The sequence below is a fragment of the Plectrocnemia conspersa genome, unplaced genomic scaffold (assembly GCF_051122295.1).
Source record: "Plectrocnemia conspersa isolate PC_06_02 unplaced genomic scaffold, ASM5112229v1 ptg000003l, whole genome shotgun sequence".
Classification (NCBI taxonomy): domain Eukaryota; kingdom Metazoa; phylum Arthropoda; class Insecta; order Trichoptera; family Polycentropodidae; genus Plectrocnemia; species Plectrocnemia conspersa.
The window spans coordinates 13,194,458-13,217,344 of NW_028277167.1; the positions used below are offsets into that span (position 1 = coordinate 13,194,458).

At 30.4% G+C, this 22,887-nt stretch overlaps 1 protein-coding gene across 1 annotated transcript in view; it reads left to right on the plus strand.

Moving 5' to 3' along the window:
* The first annotated feature begins 1,938 nt into the window (after window positions 1–1,938).
* tnc (tenectin) overlaps window positions 1,939–22,887 on the plus strand; it is a 71,139-nt gene continuing 50,190 nt past the window's right edge. Inside the window, exon 1 of the mRNA XM_088183699.1 lies at window positions 1,939–2,314. The gene's annotated coding sequence lies outside the window, so the exon portion shown is untranslated. The remainder of the gene's footprint in view (window positions 2,315–22,887) is intronic.

Below are 22,887 nucleotides of genomic sequence, written 5' to 3' on the forward strand. Positions count from 1 at the left end.
CTTAGACATACATATATTCATAAGTATACGTATACACGTATATGAGGCGAATTCAGCGCGCACACTAATACAGACCGCAGTTTTGGCTTAGAAATCAGAAGTGGCCAACCGTCGGATGTTTTCCCGGGCATGAATGAACGGATGAATGAATGAAGGGAGTTTCATTTTTGCCTGCTATCAAGGAAAAAATAATACTTGAAATTCGTTTTTAATTATTTTTTTAGTAAGCAAGCGAATGACTCACGGAAAACAGTGCGTTTCTTATGATCGATAAGGATAAATGCATTTGATCCTTGATTTTATTCTGATGGGAAACCATGTACGTAAGTAATATTATTACAACTTTCCTATTAAAATGATATGAGCAACCCACGCTCAACTTTAGATTGTATGTTCTGACACCATTAGATGATACTTGCCCGCTAAATATTTCATTGATCTTTAGACATGTTACAATGTTAATATTTTCTGTAATGTATTATTTTGGTAGTAGCAATTTGTCTTTTAAAGTAAGTTCATATCTATCACAAAACCTCTCGCATACGTTTTTGGGTTTGATATTAAACATATTTATCTGACCTTTAAATTTATAAACATAGGCTAATGGTATTGCATTGGATCCTTTCATTTCATTTCAAAGAAAAATGTTATATTTTGATAATATTGCATTATCGTTACAATGCAAGTCGCTGATATTAAAATATGCTTTAAAATAGGAATCGTCTATTTTGGTCGATTTGTAAAAAATGTTTCTTAGTTTTATTTTAAAGTTATGTACTTCAAAACTGATAATTTGTAATTTAAAAGAATTATAAATGGCTTTATTTGCAATTTTAAAATTATAGTTTAATTAATAAAGCCTTGTGAATGTATTCGTGAAATTAAAAAAAATATATTCTTAGGTCAATTAGTAGCAAATATTCGTATATATTTATGCGATAAGGTATTTAGCTATATTTTTAGTATGACAGATCTGACCGTTCGTTCACACTAAGACGGTGACAATGCGATTTTATTGCTTTTGGCGTCTGAGTTGAATTATTTATTACATTTATACATTTTTATTCAAATTTATTTAATTTTGCTTTTTAAATGTATTTATTTTAAATAAAAATATATATATATATTTTCTATAAGATTTTTATCTATACTTTTTGTATAACATATTGTAGCGTTCGTTCACACTACAACGGTGACGGTACGATTTTATTGTTTCTTATGCGAATTTTCGACTCTTCAGAAGTGATAATTATTTTGTTCTGCTCTCTCTTCTATTATAATATTTTCTTAAATAATGTTTTCATCCAATTTTAACTTCAAAGAAGTCGTAAGATAAATTTAAACATGTGTTTTAATGGTTGCATCCTTACGAGCGAGTAACATGTTATTATGAGCACTTGTGTGTCAATGACATATTTGTATTGAACTACAATGTATTTCATTGAATATTAGGCATTCAAAGTTTTACTTAGTTATTCTTATATTCTATAATAATATTTTATTTTAAATTTTGGAGTTTTTAAGATTCTGAAGCATTTTAGAGACACATTATTTACTGATACAATGTATTCAAAATATTGTTTATTAAATATTTAAGTCAGTCTCAGTGATTTTATAATCTGACCTTGAGACTATCAATAATTTATTATCCGTAGGTTTTGATCAAGATCGAAGATGATCTCAGTAGAAGTTGTCGAATTTCAATTGACATAGATTTTTTCCTTGGAAGTTTAGTACAAAAAGCCTATTAAGGGTTGACCTCTCTGCCGTTTTCGGTCCCTCATAGATCCGCAGCATCTTCGTTCTCGACTCCTGCATCCGATCTCCGCTCAGCTACCCCCGAGGCGAAGGCGCTAGAGGGCCCTCTGGCCAATGGCACTCCCCCCTCCCCGCCGCCGCCTCCCCGAGTATTTAAAGTGCGAGTGCATCGCCGACGCAGAGTTCACTCGCGGACGAAACCTCGACCATCTCGCACACCTCCGCCGCAGTGTGTGTGTGTGCTACGCGAAAATAATCATATTAACAAAAATAAAATTAAAATAGCAAAATCGATCGGACATGCATCGTGGAGTTAACTTGTGAAAAGAGTCTTGATTCGAATTTTTTTTTTTTTGATTTTTTTTATTTTGAAATTCGCTCTTCTTCTTCTCTGGGACTGTGGTTGACTGTGTAGTAGAGTGGCCGGGGCACTTGCGGGACCGCGAGCGAGGAGGCTGCCGTGGTCAGTCGGACCCCAACGACGGCCCTGGGTGGACGCGCACTTCTCGCAGTAGACACCCCTGGACTACGATTTTCCGGACATTTTCGCGTAACGGTAAGGAATCGAATCGGCTAAATCACATGTGCTATTATAATAAATCACGATTAGTGAATCGCGTGAAAAATTTACGTAATCAGCGGAGATTTTCAGAAGTGTCTTTTATAGTGGAAGTGGCCGACATTGTCACTCCACTAATTGAGAATGTTTTAAGTGAAATAGGGTGGAATTAATATAATTGCAAATTTGCTTCATATTATTTTTTCAGATTTATTAATAAATCTGAAAAAATGTATTATCACAAAAGTTTCGGATTTTAATTGTTTTCACAGGTTACTTATACTAAATCGTATAACTAATAAACCTGAAATTGTAAAAATATAATATAGAAAAAACTAACCGTTATAGGCTAAAATATAATACATAAGGGCGCAAAATAAAAATTCTCAAATTTAAATGTGTTTCTAAACTATGCTAAATTAGAAGGAAAATTTTAATTTTAATAAGATTTACAATTGCACTTGTGGAGTGAAAATTAAACATATATATAAAATATAATTTATGACTCCAGGATATTTTTTAGTGCGCCTCATATTATTTTTAAATATATTAAGTGAAAACAGCATTAAATATTGGATTATATACAGTATTTTGGGGCTACTATTGAGCGCGCCTCATAATTGTACAACCATATAATATAGAGATGAATAATTAAGTGTTAATTTATATATTTTCAACACCTCAGTAATATAAAACTTATTGATAATTTTTAATAAAATAAAATAAAAATAGATTGGGGCTACTTTCAAGTGCTCCCACATTTTATGCTAAAATATACAAGGAAAGCACAAAAAAATACTGATGCTTAGTTAAGTTAAAAGTATGAAGTATTTTATTTTTTTTAACTCAATAATTTATTTTGTAAAAATATTTTTAAATAAATACAGGCTACTTTTGAGTGCGTCTATTACATTACAAAATTAAAATATTTTTGTTAGGATTTATACATAATCAAATTTTCACTATAATTAAAAATAATTATCTCTGGGCTACTTTTAAGTGCGCTTTAATTTTATATTACAGTTTGAGAATATATAATTTATTTTAAATTCTTTAGAGTTGCTTCTAGCATGATAAATAAAATAAAAATATAAAGCATTTTTTTTGTTTAATTAAAAATATTTTATAATAATTACCAAATGGGCTACTCTTAACTGCGTTTCATAATTATTTTTCTGAAGTTCAAACTGTTATTTGTATACATAACTATTTTTCACTACAATGAAAAAAAAACTAATCTCTGGGCTATTTTTAACTGCACTCGCATTTTCTTATGAGTGATTGAGTTTATTAAAAAAGCGAATAAAATAAATAATTCTAGGCTTAAAAATATATTATTTTATGTTACATTTACTTAAAATTATTTAGAGCTACTTTTAAAATGACCCATTTTATTAATTTACCATATTTTATTTTAAAGTAATTTTAATGGAATAGCTATTTTTTTATATTTATATACACATATTGTATATAATAAAAATCAGAGAATATCTTAATATTAATAATAAAATTAATGAATAATTTTCACTAATATTAAAGTGTGCCCACATTTTGAGTGTTGTAAATGAACAAGGAAAGTAAATAAAATATTCTGTCCTTAATTTCAGGTTTAATTCAAAGTATTTTGTACTATTTTTAACGTAACAAATTTTTTTTGTTGAACGTTAAGCTTTATTTTCTATATATTTAAAATATATATGAACAGCTACTTTCGAGCTACTTTTAAATGTGCATCATTTTATGATATATATATATATATATATATATATATATATATATATATATATATATATATATATATATATATATATAAATGGCAGGAAAAATAGTTCTAAAATAAAAATTGGATTTATAGCGTATTAAAAAAATAGTTTGAGCTATTTTTAGCAGCCCAATACTTGTTTAATTTGAAGCATAAGTGACTTAAACTATTGATTTAATATTTATTTATATACATTAATAATAAAAAAATTGTGTTTGCGATTGTGTCATAAGTATCTGACAGATTTTAATATTACTTTGCAATAAAATTGATCAGTCTATAAATATATAATAAATTAAAGCGCAAAAGCATTTTATAAATGAAATAATAATTATATATTTTATTTTTCTAGTTGTTTTAAAACACGTTTTAAATTATTTAAGTGCTTTTCAAACTATTATCAAATATTTTTATGTGTTGTGTAATTTCAACAAAATAATTTGTCTCATTGTCTGTACGTTCAAGCACTTCTACGTGGAAATCTCTCCGTCCGATTTCCCCGGATCGGGTCATATAACAGATGTTTAGCGACTGAATAATTCTGCGTACTCCTTTCGTTCGAATCGAATTTGTATGCAAGGTCCGATAATGGCCATTTCACTACGTGAATGGTTTTACGGTATCCGTGCGAACTGCTGCAACACTGTCGAACTCACGCTTCGTCCTGGCGTTAATTTTCACGTGATTGACTCTATAAATGGCTTTCGATAAAAATAAAATAAAAAAACAGTTTTTTTTATTCTGGCTCGAAACCCGCTGGGCGTCTATTAAATATAATTCTGCTCAGGTGCTAATTAAGATTGTAAATGTTCATATCCAATTATTACACACGATCGAAAAGTAATCAAGCGCGTCATTTGGCGTGTAATATATAAATTTGTAAACTCGTTGTTTAGCTAAAGGCAAAATTATTTCGCATTGAGACATTTATAAAAATTTCTACGCGTTATTTATTATTCTATACATATTTATATATTAGAGATTTTAAAGTATTTTTTTTTTTTTAATATTTTTTGCTTACTTTATCTATTTATATGATTAGTTCTGTTAATTTAACGTTGTAAGTAGTTTTAACAGTTTTTAAATGCACATTATTTTTTAATGTGATAGTCGAGAATAATTGGCAATGTTTGTCTGAACATTTCACTTAAGGCGGTGTTCCAAAAGCATGTATAGCACAATACGAAGAGCTTTTGAAAAATCAAAGTTTCAGAAATACGATTATTCAATATTGTTTCGAGGAAGCCTGGAAGACTATCAATAATTCTCTCTCCGCGGGCGAGAAACGCTTTGTTCTCGACATACCTGCGGGAAAGAGAAGCAGCGCTGAGAACAAAGCTTTGTGTATATCGCAAAATCGCCGATAATAAACTCCCTTCTTCGTTCACAATAAGAAAATCAATAAATCCAGAATCCAATAATTATTTCATCCGGTCGTGTGTCCGCGTGGGCGTCGCCCGTGAACTCGAATGCACCGATCGCTCTCATATTCGCATCGACGCCGCTTTAGAAAATTATCGGCGGTGTGCGATGGGAGTGTTGCCGAATGGGGATTTACTCTCGGACCATTGTAAGCGACCCTACAGATTCGCTTTTGAACCCTCTGCGCGAAATTCAGGATACACGAGGATCAGAATTGAGAGTGCTGGCTTATTTATTTTTTTCTGAGAAAGTAGTAAAATAGTGACATTATATAAAAAATATTAATACAGCTTAAAATCAATAGATGCCACAAGGCTCAAATTATTTTTATTATTTATCAAGATGTTCATCCGTGAGATTAGAAAAATCATGGAAAACCAAATCTCTGATGATTAATCGGAAGCAAAATTATATAATAATCACTAATTCTGATTTTCCAGACACGATAGAAATTTTAGAACACTTGATTCCATATAGGATTTGAACTCATATTTATTTGATATTTTAAATTAACCACACTATTTTATGTTTAACTATAAAAAAAATATTTCAGTTAATTTTTTTTATTTTTTAATGAAAAGTTTCATTCATATTGGGATAGTCATTCTTATCAAAATATAATATCAAAAAAAAACTGCAATTTTATTATATTTTTTAATAAATTCAATATTTGAACTATGTATGATAAAATATTTTTTATAATATCATACAAGGATAAAAATGTTTGAGAGTCACTAGTATTGGCTGTATATGTATGTATGTGCCTAAGTGTTTCCACTTATCATTCAAGAGTCAGAGCAAAAGGAGATAAGTGCCAATTTTCGTCAATCAAAAAGACAGAAATTTAATTTATTTTATTGCTCTTAAATCTATATTTTAGTTTTAAATTATTAATAAGCAAATAAGTTTGAAAATATTATATACAATATAACTTTATTTATGTGATATATAATATTTAAAATATAATCTCCAACTTTTTGGATATGCTTTTGTAATGCTATAAGCTGTAATAAATATATATAGTGTATAAAAAATATTTTAAGAATAGAAAAAATGTTATTTTTGCCTCCTTATAAATTAGTACCAGTGATGTAAATTATTGAATAATATCTGAAATATCTATATGTGTCTGGGAGATCGGAATTTTTGATTATTATATAAATTTATTTCTAATCGAAAATCATATATTAAGTTTTCTTAGATTTTTCTAATCTCACATATGAATATCGTGATGAATAATTAAAATAATAACGAGCTTGGTCGTTCATAGTAACATACATACTTCACTGTTGTGTCTTTTTACTTACTTAGTAGTTGTTTATTCAGTTCTAACGTATCATACGGATTAACGGAAGATTTGTATTAAATAAATATTTTCCAAATAATTTTAAGCTGCATAAATGGTGTGGTATCAATACTATTGCATATAAAAATATTAAATTAATTTTCTATTGGATTTAAAATAGTTTTTATTGTTGCCTCTTTATAAGTGAGTTGCACGATATATGCTTAAAAATATATTATTTGTATTTAAACATTTTATTCACGTTCACCCTATATTTGTATATACAGTAATTATAATTTATATATTGGGGCACTAACAAACACACAATTGGGGTGATTTTGCCAGAAGCGCAAAAAGCATACCATGAGGGAAACTGTAATTTAATTATCGAACAAATCAAATTAATCTGGCGTTACATGACAAATTCATCGGATTCGATATATGAAATGTATATCTGTGCATGTGTTTTTATTTCGTTCACTATCACGAATGAATTATTATTATGCAATATGCAACATATACAGAATGCAACCCGCGTTCGTGATCTATTTTCGTACATATTTTATTGAATAGTGAAATTTAATGGCACGATACAAGAACATCGGCCATAAACTTCTCGTGTTGAGCTCGAGAGATCAGATCATAGAATTATTGCTGTCTATTTCCACCAAGTGGATGATGGTTGTCCATAGCCGGGATGCAGATGGTGTGGGTGGTTTTGGATCGTTGAACCATTGGGAGAGATACATAGATATAATGGCATTAAAAAACGCTTTTAAGAACACTCGAGAAATGCACGCGTTCCATCTGTCGCTTAACCCCTCGTGCTTCTAAACAATGAACTTTCGCACTTTCATTGAATCTATTCAAAAGTCAATTTTATTGTTTATTTTGCCGTGATATCAGATTACGTTCTGTTCGATTCGATTCTCTCTCGCTTTATTATGTTTGATTGATATCGCTGTGGGGCGATAGGGTCCTGGAATCTCATCTCGGCTCGACATCTCAAAAGGAGCAAAGAAAGCGAGAGTCCACTTTGCCTTTCTTTTGTCACAATATTTTTATTTTCATAACATCACTCGGAAACAATTCGAAGTATTCCCAGTAACATTATTCATCTTCGATTCATAGTCGAACAACCTGAGCGGATGAAGATTAATGGTTTGGATGTTAGTAATCGAAAAACGACCACGCACGATTTATTCCTAATTAATTTCTTCACTTACGATTTCATTACAATGTTGTTTTACAGTTAAAACGTTATTGTATATCACATGTGAGTTTTTTTAATTAAATAAAAATAGCAGTTCTATTCTATAAATTTTAGATAATTTATTTAACTTCTCGTCTTTTTGATTTTATCATACTTTTACACAATATCATTTATTTTGTTGTGATTCTTACAAACATGTTTTTTGTCACAAATGGACCATATATAACATTTAAAATATTTTTTCAATGCACGATAGATTTGGAAACGAATTGCATATGGATCGTACTATTTTTCAATTTCTGTGATGTCTGTAAGTAATTATTATATAATTACAGCTCCGATTGATCAAAACAGATTAATTCATTTTTTAATCTCACGATAGAAAATCGTGGTTAATAGTTAAAAATAAAATATTTCATAGTGACATATATTGACTGTTACTGTAATAATAATAAATAAATGTCACTGATTGCAGTTTGGTGTCTCACTATTAACCTAGTAGTTGTTGATTGTTTCCACCTTCATTTAACGCATTGAGTTGTAAAGAAAGATTTAAAATAAATAACATGTTTTTTTTGTTATGGAATGAGTAGATCGTGTCATAACTTTGTCAGTTGATGCTGTAATGCCAAATAAAATGCTAACAATTACAGTTGCAGACTCTTATTATGAGAATATTTAATATTATATCAGTTATAAATATTAAAAATATTTAAAACTGAATATTTAAAAAATATCTGTCTAGTGAAATATTTAAAAATAAATATTAAAAAAATATTTTACTAGAAAAAAAAAATTCTAGTGAAACATTTAAAAAAACTGTCTTTTTGAGAAAACAATTTTTGATGAACCGCTAAAAACACAAAAAACTCACATTTTATTATTTTTTTATGAACCGCTGCATTATTTGCATCCCAATTTTTGATTTGAGATCTTTTTCAGCCATGTTAACAGCTATGGCCTTACAAATAATAACCGACAAATAAAATAATGAAGTAAGACAAACTTTTTAATTGCCGAAATTTCATAAATTACCCATATTTCCGAGTAAATATTGTATAGCTATTGACTTTCTCAATGGTTGATATTGAACTTTTTATCTCTGAAAATAAGTACAAATTATGTTTTTTTAAGTCAGTCTTATTAATTTATTATGCTAATTTGTGCATACACACTTATTATATTTTCGGCATCAAGTATCATATAATTAAAATTATTCATACTGATTATTAGTATTATAACTTTTATTGTTTTAAAAATAATAATATTTTTTTATTGTTATTGTATGTGTATAAATCTGTATTCATTATTTAAATGTATTTTTGAAATGTTCATATACTTACCAATATATTTTTATATTTTATCAGTAAATAACTAACGAATATTGGGAAAATTCGTTCCTCAAATATGTATTATTTACGATTAAAAAACCAATAGAGAACCGACAATTTAAGCCATCTAAATGTTGACAATGAATAAATTTATGATTGCGAGATACTTTTACGTGCACTAAACATATTTTTTTTATTATATATTCTCATACATAATATTGAGTTAAAGTATGATATATTAAAATATTCGATTGAATTGTATCATTAACTTTGCGAGTTATTTTATATTGTTTATTTTTTGTATGTCACGAAATTTTGTGTACGCATTTTTGCGAAAACAACTTGACCCATTTATTTAGAAATGATGTGTGATTTATGATTGCAGCTACATTTTAGTTTATTGCTTTTTTATGTACGTACATATTTGTTTATAATTTCGCAAAAAAATATATATAGACTAATTTATTTATATTGGAGATGATGTGGGCTACTTTAAAATGCACTATTATTAAGCAATTTTTTTTATTTAAAAACACATAAGTGAATCATATTGTAAAGTTTATGTGCAACTTAATTTAATGAATTAGCATATCTATAAAATCATGCAGATTTGCACGTATGTTTTATAAAATTGTTGCGTTATTTGACCCAGCGTCGAATTCTTTCGCGATGAGAATACAAAGCGAACAATTAAAGATGCTGTGCATCTTTCTGCGACCAAAATCGAGAAGTTGGCCCACACAATCTGTATTCTGATGCCGAATTTGAAGCCGCGTGTCGCCTTTCGAAAGTCTTTCTGGATTTGTGGGTCAAATGCGTCCTCACGTACGAGAGGGCCCATTGTCTCATGAACAGGTTGACCCCAGGCGAGACGCAACCTGCGACGTAGGGCAGGTCGCGGAAGGTCTGTCGCTTTGTAAAAAGGCACCGCATTTACATAATATCAACGCTGGTGATTTATGGTGATTGGCAAAGGTGTCGGTGGAGTTGCCGCAAAGTCACATCAGAGCCTTCGGCGAATAGCATGTCTTGTGGCTAGGTCTAATTGGCCGAAAACGGAAGAATTAACACCAGTTTATTGTGTGGGACCTCAGTGGTGCCGGTGATGCTTCTACGACTTTCAAAGTTTAACGACCGAGTCGTTGCACTCGGTTAACTCGATTTTTGACGAGTGCGTTAACACCGGTCAAATGTGTGCGGTGTCGGGATTCGCACAAAATTGCGTGCAAACGCGTTTAATGCATTGATAATATTTTTTAATATAAATAAAATCTTACTTTAAAATTCTACTCATTCGATCAACATATATTTTTTTATTTCGTATAAGATTATCATAATCGATTTGATTTGGAAAAAACTATTTTATTTAACGGTTAAGTTAAATGTAATTTATTTGTATTTTTACTCAATATTATTTATTAAACTTAGTGTTACAACCGCATGGAAAAAAATTACTCAACTTAAGAAAATAATTTATTTAGTACCGATAATAAATATTGTGATGAAGGTTTTTATTTAAAAATATTTATTTTTATACCTAGTAATCATGACGATGATCTAGCTCATTTTTGGTTACAATAACATAAAATATAGTTTTAAAACCAGTTTGAAAAGGTAAATTACATAAAGTAAATCAAGCTTTTTATTAAAATAGATACTTCATAATATATTTTTTTTTATTATAAATAAAAATAAAAATGACTTTTTTACCACCCCATAAATGTTAAGCCCGTTATAAAAAATAAAAATCGACCGTCTTTCAAGAGCAAAAGACTACTTTGGTTGTCATACTGTGGCATATATCACAAGTTTTATTGTAAATTGCTCCGTTTTGCGGCCGTCGCGTCGCAGCACACGGCCTTTTCGACCACCCTGTATTTCCTTTTCTGCAATATAAGTCACACAAGGGTCAACGCCTTCGGCACAAAAATTGCAAATAAAATAAATAGAGCCTCGCACAGAAACGCTCGCATCTCCACAAAGGAGAGCAACAAATACATAATCCCACCATACACGATGAGATAATGTACATATAAAAGGTGAACTTAATAAAGAAGCGAAGACACGTCGCCAGATATTGCCAAGTAAAGGCACGCGGTCATAGGAACGTCTGCATATTTACATCAAGGACGTCATACGCATCTCTGTTTTGTTTAAATGGCCATTTAGTAACCCACGGGGTGGGTATATCACTTTTGTGCTCGCCCACGTATGTAAATTATGCCCATTGTCACCCGAGATGCATTAAGCGATAAGTTCGATCTACTCTAACCCTTTGCTAACCCACGTCAATGCATGAGATGTGATTATAATCGATAAACAGCATTATTGATCGATCCACAGCCGAGACTTGTCATGTATTCTACATCCAATACATAGTAATAAAAAAAACAGCTTTTCAGTAGCGAACATATGCAGAAGCTATTCAATTGTAGATGTTTAGCATTCATAAAAAACGTAGTTATTAGACGCTTAACGTCACGGTAACAATAACAAATGATTTCGCGTAATTCCAGACACGTCTACTGTGTATAATGCTCTATTGACCTTCGGATAGCCTAATTCGCATATTTGCCATTAAATTAATGCCATTGACGTTATGCTCATTTATGAATAGTTTAAACATTAGTGGCACGTTATAAAGATATCAAATCTGCATTATCTTGCTCAACAACAAATCGTGCCCCGGAGGAAATTATACGCTATACTCGATATTTTTCATTATGTATTTTTAAACTTTTATTTGATGCACACACAAGAATGTGAGTTTAAATTGTATAGCAAATATTTGCACATACAATTCGGGATGTGCTTGTAAAAATCGAGTCACGTATGCACTCACAATGATGCAACCGATTCTTTGGCACCGGAATATTTTAGCTTTTTTCACATCAGAGTGCCAAAACGAATTCGAAAGTGTTGGCACTGGTATCGAAAAGTGAAAATGTGGCTATTTTATAAATAAAAAAATATGTGTATGTACATACGGTTGCTGAAAGGCGGCGCAGCTTTTAAAAGCTCTCACGCTCAACGCAATCAGACACATGTCATAAAGTGACAGGACAATGGCTGTAAAATATATCAACCCTTAGCTGGTAAGCTAATTGTGCTTTAGATGTCGGTTTCCATGCAATCAGTAGCGTACCTATTTAAATAAATATTTTATTATTCATAAATATGTGACTCATTTAAAAATTATTGCTATGGACCAAATTTGTCAATGGGTTTTTTTTAAGGCCAACGACATTGCATATTGATATTTTCCTTCAAGATTCACACCCACATTTGCAAACTTTTTGATGTGTCATATTGTAAGCAATATAAAAAATCGAGTGCACATGTTAACATTCGACGTTTGTTGCAAAATGTTGAGCAGAGACATTGCTCTGGTTGTACAACCGCTACCTTACCATGCTGGTATCATTACTTGACCTATCCATATTCTTCTTATGGCAATGTCACTAAATGGCCTTAACCATTGATTGCCAAGAATGGACATGGACAAGATGGGTAAAAAATAATACTCAGTTTTTTCAATCACGCCTCTTATAGTGTTACATAATGAACAAATAATCTTAAGTCTATCATATTAGACAATAACGATATATAACAGACGTAAGGTATTGAAATCAATATATTTATTACTTTGAAATAGTATATGTTCATATTATATCTTAAAATAACTAATTTATAATATATTTAAAATAGTAGCACATATTTTTAGTGAGCTAAAATTTTAAAATTATTTAAATATGTTACTAATTTAAAGATTATTGATATCTCACTATTTACTTAGTAGTTATTGATTGTGTTAGCATTGTAGTATTTATGCTTGACATGTTGCAACGGAGGATTGACAATAAATAAAATATCTTGATGAACAATTTTTTTTTATATTTTAACAAATACTCGAAAATATTTTTTTATTTTAAATTTTAATATAAATATATTTATTTTAAACTTATTTTTATTTTGAGGTTTATTGTGTTTATTAATGTAACTTGTTTTTGCAGATATAATTAGATTTTTGTTATTGTTGTTCATATTTTTTTTCAAAAAGACTTGTGTATGATACTATATTTTAATGAAATGGCAAATATAAAAAAAATGAAAACGATACTTTCATTTTTATCAGTAAATTATGGCAGAAGAATGAAACCAAATTTAATACAAGTAAAAACTGTCATACATATGATTATGCAATAAGTTTTTACTTGTATTAATATAAAATATATTTATACTTATATACAAAACGAATGATGTATATATATAGTAGATAAAATAAATTTGTTAAATACAATAATAAATCATATTTTTTCATAAAAAAAAGTTAATTGTCAATTATATTGTTTTAAGTCAATTCGTGTGTATTAAATTGTATTATTGTAGAAAAAACCTGTTATGTATTGCAATAATACAACTGCGTAATATTGAGTCAGGTTCATTATAATTACATTACTATATTTTATAGTTATAAATTTAAAACTAACCTCTGGTATTAGATTATTGTATTTACAATACAAGATGCTGTTAATACTGAATTCAATTGCTAAAGTATATCAAAATATATACAATAGTTTATATTTAAATTCATTGGTATTATATGATTAATATAATATGACACAATAGACTTCAACGAGCAATAAGCCGCCAAACCTTTAATTACTAAATATTAATAATTGTAAAACGCATTACTAATAATGATTTTATTTTTTGTTGCAGGTAAGCTTCATTGAATCCATCTGTCTACCATCCATCTTCAAACATCGTGATTGAGCCGTAAGGTTGGATAATTTTTGTATAAATTGAATGCGATGACACAAATATTTTAGCTTGTAAAGCTTCATAATCGCCTTAACAATTTTATCTATATTGTTGTATTAAAGTGATGTTTTGCAACAGTGGATGATGCAATGCTTAAACTTAATACGTTTATAATATTACAGAAGCTCATAATTTAACTGTACAAATGTATGTGCGAATATTTTTTCTCCCCTATTTGCAGATAATGTAGGAAAAGTCTGTGCTATCTTCCCACGCGCACTGTTTAGAAATAGATCTGGTTCATAACTTGTCGAGGATTATTAAATGCTTTTTCCATATTTGTAATACTAGGGGTTCGCACGGACAGTTTTTCTCAACGTTATTGCGCAATGTTCGAAGTCGTTGACTTCCATAGAAACCTTTACCATTTTTATCAGTGTATATAAAACACATACACACAAGATGTCGTTCATCTAAAGACATTCATCAATCATCATTTAGCAACGGATGCAGGATGGCCTTCTAAAGTATTTTGATTGGCCTCATACATATACGTACATAGGTATTCTCGTAAAATATTAAGGTAATTGCCATATAACGTCATGATGTACGCGCCGGCTCTATAAAAATGCTTAGATCACCATGTAATTGCGATATTAAATTAATACATATTTATTCATCAATAATAATATAACAAATATTCGTGTTATTTTTTAATTATTTAATAACGTTTTTTGCTATTATTTATATTAAGATTGTTACTTTACAAATGAGAAGCTTAATTACATTATATCTTAAAACTTATAACGCAGATTTATTTATTTATTTAATTTTTTTGTTGATCATTTTCGGTCATCTTTAGATTAGCTAACCTAATAAAAATCCAAGTATGGTTAGTTCATGCTTTTATTAAAATATGGCGCTGAATTTTAAATCTTGCTCTCAAAATTTGGCAGTGCATCAACGTGCACGGTGCATCATATTTATATAGTGACCGCGCGCGAAATGTATGCCAAATGCATAATAAAGCCTTTGCGGTAGAATTTACAGTTTTGCATCGGTATGAAACTGGTTTTTGCAACGGATTAACGTCGTTAACATAACTTTAAATCGAAACCGTATAGTTACATAAACGCGTTAAGAATATTTGAAGAACAGGGCAAAGAATGACGATCGTGTTTCGTACAATGTATCGTAAAAGTTAGCACCCGAGAGAAACTCAAACGGAATGAGCGAATGTGTCACGATGGAATTATGGCTAGCGACGCTTTGCCACGTTTTGTTTCCATTCATCATCGGACCATTGAAAAATCCAAAGCTCGCCGAGAGCTTTCCGGCCATGAGCTCGACTATAAAACCGCGACATGGCGTGCTCAAATTTGACCTCGTAGAAACCCGCAACGTATATACTGAAAATGAAAATAAATGGACAAAGCGATGTGTTTGACCTCACGCAGGTCGTTGTCGATAAACATCATGGATTGATTCTCATCCTTTTTTCTATAAAAATTCATACAACATTCTCAGTGTCTTAATCAATTTTGTATAAGTGTCATAAAAATCTTTGTGCTTATAAATCAATTACTATTACTAATTTCAAGAACAATTATTTACGCCCTTGACCGCAGCGGTTATGCAACTTTGAACATGATCGCAACGCGATTACATACGTTTACGTTATATCGATAACAATGTATGAATTACGATGCATTATTATTATAAAACATTTCCTAAGGGCACGATGCTCGGCAACACACCCACTCGAGATGCGAAAACGAGTGGGTCTCAGATTTCAATATCACCCGAAGCGAGTATTCAAATTGAATATGTGGTCACTCTGCACATATCTTGCCCTACAACACCTGAGCCCTGCATGCTCCGGCGTAGCATTACGACAAGAGAGCAAACAAAGCGGGAGGCAATCCAATCCTTGACCATGCATGACATTAAAACGACTATCGTGATCTCTTCAAACACACAGCGTTCCGAAAGTCATAAAATGATATGAAAGGGTATTTATTATACGTACATGTGCGTTAGAACTCCAGCGTTGTACACTTTCTGAGAAGCGTCGTTAAAAACGCACCGTTATGCTTAGAAGTACACTTTGAAGAACGTTCATAAGTTGCTAATTTTATGCACATTTCTTGCTTAAATCGGCAATCTATTCGAGCTTTCTCTCTAAAGTTTGCTCGGCAGTAAAGCAATAAATGGTATTTTTAAATGTAATGAAGTACCACAAAACTTTGCGAGAGATGGTAAAATTCATTTTATAGTTACAGTATAATATTTATTACTATGAAAGAGCTGCCATAATGCATAGCTTTTATTAGTGGTAAAGTTTATTAATATTTACTTTTCGCGAATGTATAATATAAGAACATGCAAATGCCAAAGCTTTCTTGAGAAACTAATTAAATTTTATAGTTTTTACAATTAATAGGTTAAAAATATTGTATAAAACCATCAGTTAAATGTTGCAATATGTTAAATATAAAGGTTAGTTCATCTTTATGACACACATATGCGATCAAGTTTTATATCAACGATATCAAAATAAGTATCACACTATATTATTTTAACTACAATGTAAATGTAATAGCAGAAAAAAATTTAAAAACGTATTTTGTAATAAAAATCAATTTTAATACAGATAATTTAACTTTTTCTACAAAATACAATATTTTAGTCTAATAAAATATGTCTAGTCTTATTTTGCGCATTAATTACTTTAAAAATATTTTTTATCACTATTTTAATTTCATGCTTAAAAAAATTGATAATCGAAACAGTGATTATTTCATTACCATTACATTGTTAGATTTCAGGAAAGTCTTCAAGCATAAGTATAATAACTTATATTTTTGTGTTGAATGCTTTACCATAAAAGTTTTAGTTAGGTTAGTGCTATAATAACAAATGTTTATTTACCTAATATTTATGATAAATAAAATAACATAGCTAAGACCGTTTTTCAGTTCATTTAAAACATAAATAAATTCTTTAATAATTAAAGCAATATTATATATAATAAAAAGTACAATTATTAGGTCTTATGTTTTACTTATTTTGAGATTTGAGGCAATTTCATTTTTTTATTAAATAATTTTTCTAAAATGTATCTTTAGTATTAGTATGAAAAAATCAAAATATTATGTTCAATGACATTGAATTACAAAATAATAAATAAAATATTTTTAAGATCCTATTTTTTTTCTAGTACATTTTTTAATGGAGTCACAATAATGTATATATTCCTAAAATGTATCTAACTATATTTTATTTGTCGTGTATACAGATTTTGAAAAAGCCTTTGACAAAGTTTGTCATAGGTTATTATTAAAAAAATTGTCGAACCTCGGTTGCTCTGATAATTAACTCGGTTATTCTTGAGTTATTTAAGCAATCGTAGACAGTTTGTAGCCTATGTTGGCCGATTGTCAAAAGAATATTTTACCCCTTCGAGGGTTCCTCAAGGATCCAATCTGAGACCTCTGCTTTTTGTGTTATTTATTAATGACGTAAATACAGCAATTAAAAATTCAAGTTTTCTTCTGTACGCAGATGATTTAAAATTATATAAATGCATTCGATCTGTTGTGGACTCCTTCTCTCTACAAAGTGATTTAGACTCTCTGTGGAGATGGGCTTCCATTAACCGTCTGCACTTTAGTGGCGGAAAGTGCGATACTGTGTCATTTTCTCGATCCCGTTCGCCATCAGCTTATTTCTACCATCTCGGTGGTAACATTTTGATTAGAGAAACTTCCACTAAAGATCTCGGAATCACTTTCGAGAGCAAATGGAGGTTCTCTCTACACATACACGACGTCTGTGATAAATCTTACAAGATGCTCGGCTTTGTTATGAGAAATGCCTTTCACTTTGACGATCCGTCAGTTATTCGCATCCTCTATGACACCTTAGTTCGTAGCATTCTTGAATCGGGATCTATAATTTGGAATCCCCGAATAGCCAAATATTCCCTTTTAGTGTAAAAAATTCAAAAAAGGTATTTAAGATACCTTTACAAAAGGACATTTGGTTATTATCCGTACTTATATCCCAGCGCCTTTTTTTTAGGAGCGTTGGGATATGATTCGCTGAGTTCTCGCAGAAAGCTGTATGTCGCTAAGCATTTTTTCAAATTACTAAAAGGTGCTGTCGACAATTCAGCTATTCTCGAGAAATTCCTGTTTTGGGTTCCGGAACATTTTCGAGAATCACGATCGCGATCTCTTTTGATGGCCGTTGGGGCTAGGACATCCGCACTTGCCGACTCGCCTATAGCTGTGGCCATCCGGCTTCTTAATACGCTGGCATTACATATTGACTTATTTAATGTTAGCTACGAGGATCTGATACAGTTTGTAACATTTAATTTTGATATTTTATAATTTTTTGTTATGTTTAAGTATTGTTATATTTATGTATATATACGTTTTTTATGTTTTATAAATTTAAAATTTGTTTTCGACCATCGTGGCGCATTGGGGTAACCTGTCTTAATTTAATCTAAAAAAAATAAAAATTAGTATGAAAAAAATTTAAATATTATGTTCAATGACATTGAATGATAAAATAATAAATAAAATATTTTTTAGGCCTTATTATTTTGCACTTATAAATATTTTTTTTATAAAATCAGTTTTACAAATTTTACTTTTACAATTAATTTAACAGATCTACTAGAATAAAGTCAACCAATTATATGGCGTCATTATAGTTAAAAGCTTGTCTTTCTATCATTGTAATATACTCGCATTAGATTCACTGCGCCGGCGATAGTGCGTACCCACCCGCCAAGACGGTCAATGCCGCGGCCTTCCCCTTAATAACAAATTTACGACGTGAGAGTGCCTCGGCGATAAATCCACCTTTGTTTTTGCTCGCAATTAAATCATCCTTTATTGTTTTACAATCGGCACAGCGCGGTATAAATTTGCCGTTTCGTGTCGGTCATGCAGCAAGGGTGCCTCCTTTATCTCGATGGTGCTGCATCGCGTGTTGAGCGCCAATAACCTAGCATTCTTTCATCTCGTGACGTCCCCCTGGGGAGGAAGATGGAAACCCAATACCTGCAGTCACTGGACCCCATGCGAGAGCGTGTCGCATAAAATGGTGTCGCCCAGCGTGACACCTGACATACTTCCCTACTGCAAGCCATTATTTTTCACTTTTGTCCAAAACTCCTTGTCGTAATTCAGCTTCATCAGTTCTGGATTTAAAGATAAACTAATAAACTGCAACCTTATATTACCAAAAATAAAATATAATCTGATTTCACGCAGTACTTTTTAGTTTAGCACATACGATTCAAGTACATATATGTACATATGTGTTGATTTATTTTTTATTCATTTTATTCGTGACCGTGGAATTATCTATAAAACAGATAAATTTATTTTATATATGCTCACTGTACATTCTGCGGACAGAGTGGCGCATTTAAATATTTAAATAGATGCTGATATCGTAAACATGAAGATGAAGGGCATCTTGTATGTAGCATACTGTGCCTGTTGAAATGATACGACTGCACTTACTTACCTTTTTTAATATACGGACCATACGTTGAATTTATGCCAAAACACTGAATTGCAATGCTTTGTGTCATTCTACACAAAAAAGATATCCGTAATCATGATTCAGGTGGTTTTTTTTTAATTCTCAAACCAAACTTGCGGTTAAATCTTCACTTTAAAAAACAAGACGCATTAGTAATGATTTGTACAAGTGAAGTGGGTCGTGTGTGTTTATTTTGTGTAAGATTATAATAATTAGTCACGATAGAAAATTTATCTAAAAAGTATGAGGTAAAAATATATCATATACAAATTACCTGGCTTTGACGATTTCTTACGTTTCCGCATTTTGACTATTGCACTCAAGTTGTAAATTATTTATGGTCGTGTTCTACGCTTTTTTTATTTTTATTTTGTATTCGCATTTTTGCGCGAATATAAAAGGATGGTTTTGTTATTTGGCGTTTCGTATTACGTGTTATACATTTTTTTTGTATAAAAATGAGTCATGGTATTGTCGAGTTAAAAAAAAAGAATAAGAAAAAATCATTGATTGAATTTGACTATGACGTTTCAGTTTTTTTTTGTTGGAAGATGTAACACTTACCTTATAATTCTAACACGGTCATGATATGGAGATTTTCAATCGATTTGTTTAATATGGTATAACGATAATAAAAACAAGTTTTACATATAATATTTATAATCTATACTGTAGCTTAAAACTACCTTGAAATAAATATATAGATATTATTTTTTTATTCTTTAGACGGTTTTTTATTAATTATTTTCTTGTAATGCTTTCTCTTGTAGCATACATTTTTTATTTAATAATAATTAATCTGTTTTTGAATAATCTTCTAAATAAAAGATTTTATATTGTTAAGAATAATATTAAACAATAATGTTAATAAATATTTCTTTTAATTATTATTTAATTTAAACAATGTTTCATAATAAACTAGTATTGTTTTAGTTATAAATTGGTAGCTCACATACGTCACAAATTTTAGTTTGTTGTCTTTATTAAATCAGCTTTAAAGTTAAAAGTTCACATCGATTTGATCTTTTCTAATTAAATTCTAGTCAATTCTAGCTTCAAAGTGTATTGATAAACAAGAAGCTGTAGTTATTAAATATCGGCTTGAGTGAAGATCGATATTAATAGTATCCTGACGGACCGTATGGTACGAAATATTATATGACAATGCCCTGATTTATGGCAATATGTTAATTATAAAACCTGAAAAATCAATGAAACGTCTTATACGTAATGCTATATGATAATATTTTCCCTTGCTTTATTTCGTGAATGCGATGAAATTCGTGACCATGTCTGCAGCATCACAGATTAAAAATATAAATTGATAATATGCGTTTATAACGTTACTGTACGTTTATAATATTAATAAAATAGCAGACTATTTCCTTCTAGTCTCAAAATAGCTTATTTTTTATTGCCTTAAATACAAGTATTTATAAACAAAGAACTTTTTAAATGCTCTTGAACCCAAATTTTATTTGATTTATAAACAACAACAAATATATCTAATAAATAAATTCAGCCACTACCATAAAATCAACAACAAAAATATGAAAATAAACCAATGAATAAATTTAGCCACTACCATAAATAAACTAGTTACTGTATGTAGATGTTTTTATATATTTAGCAAAAAGTTACCTAGCGTTTATGTTATATCTACTGACCGCTTGTAATTATTAATACATTTGTATATTTCCCTCAAATCAATGATGATGTATATCAAGGTTTATTGTAGTTGTATGCATTAATAAAAAAATATGGTACATAATTTTGGGGCTACTTATAAATGCGCCACTCTAAATTTATATTAATTATTTTGACTCACCGTTGAGTATTTGGTCTATAATCTACTATTGAAACGATGATGTCATATTAACGTGCGTTTTTTCAGCCTTTTTTTCACTCACCCATGACCCCTGTTGTTATTTTTTTCAAGTCTGACTAGTTTGCCGATCGAAATCGAATCTTCGATACATTCGGAAGTGTCCGATGATCCGGAGGTTCGTGACCACCGCAGCCTTGGCGGGAGCATCTTCGTACGCGCGCCGTTTTTTCCTTATTTTTTTGGTTTTGGACGATCAAAGCACTTTCGGGTCGCAAACTTGACATTTGGGATTTGAGGTCGCACGCCCCGCCGCACGTCCTCGACCCTAGCCGTGGAGACCACCGGCTCATCGCGGAGCGTGATCATCAGGATTTTTTCATCCGGAGGTCTTCTTCGGCGTCATCGCCGGCTTGCGTCATCGCGCGGCCTTGCGAAAATCTCTCGCAAAAAAATGTGCAAGAAATAAGCATTTTTTTCTTTCGGTACAGCACCGAGGGTTCGCACCATGTCGGTTATGGCGATTCTCACGATGCCATCGGCGTGAATCACGGGTGTTTATCACTTAATGTGTTTTGATTTGGTGTAATGCGTTCGCGCGATTGGCGATTACTCACATGAAACGCTGTAGTATTCTATAAAAGTTTATGCATTCCTAATTGTGCAATACATACATGCATGCATGAATGCAATAGCATAAACGAATTATTTTTTTTAATCCGTCAAATCAACAAATCGGCGATTCGAATCACGTCATGGAGATTATGCTTTAATGGATATTATACACATCATAAAAAAAAAACAATAAAATGATCCAGTCTACACTTTTGTATTATCCTCGCTCAATATAAATCATAATTATTTTAATAGAAATATATTTTCAATTGCTTTACATCTGCGTTCGATAACGTAAATATTAAATTTATTAACAATTAGTGATACATACATTAAAATATACTAGCAATAATTTAACAAAATTTGATGTAGATCAATTAAAAATTTTCTTGAGCTAACATTTTTATTTTTATTTATCAACTTCCTTCTACAATTTACTTATGATTCATAATCATAATATTAATAATATCATCGATCAATCCTTTTTATGAATAATATATGATAACTGTTATTTATTTCGTAGAGCGATTACTTTCAATGTCAGGAACAGAAAAACGAGAGCAGAAGTTGCCTCCGAAACGCATTTATCACCACTCTCACTTTCGTTAAATAGCATAAATATATTCATACATACAAAATATGTATAACAATACGTCCTTAGTTACATATTCGCGTGCTAATTCCAGACTTTCAATGTCAAATTTTATATTATCTCACGTCAACGTTTATGAAATACGTTTTTGATGAGCGTTCCATACAAAAGGCATTAAAACGAGGACATATCT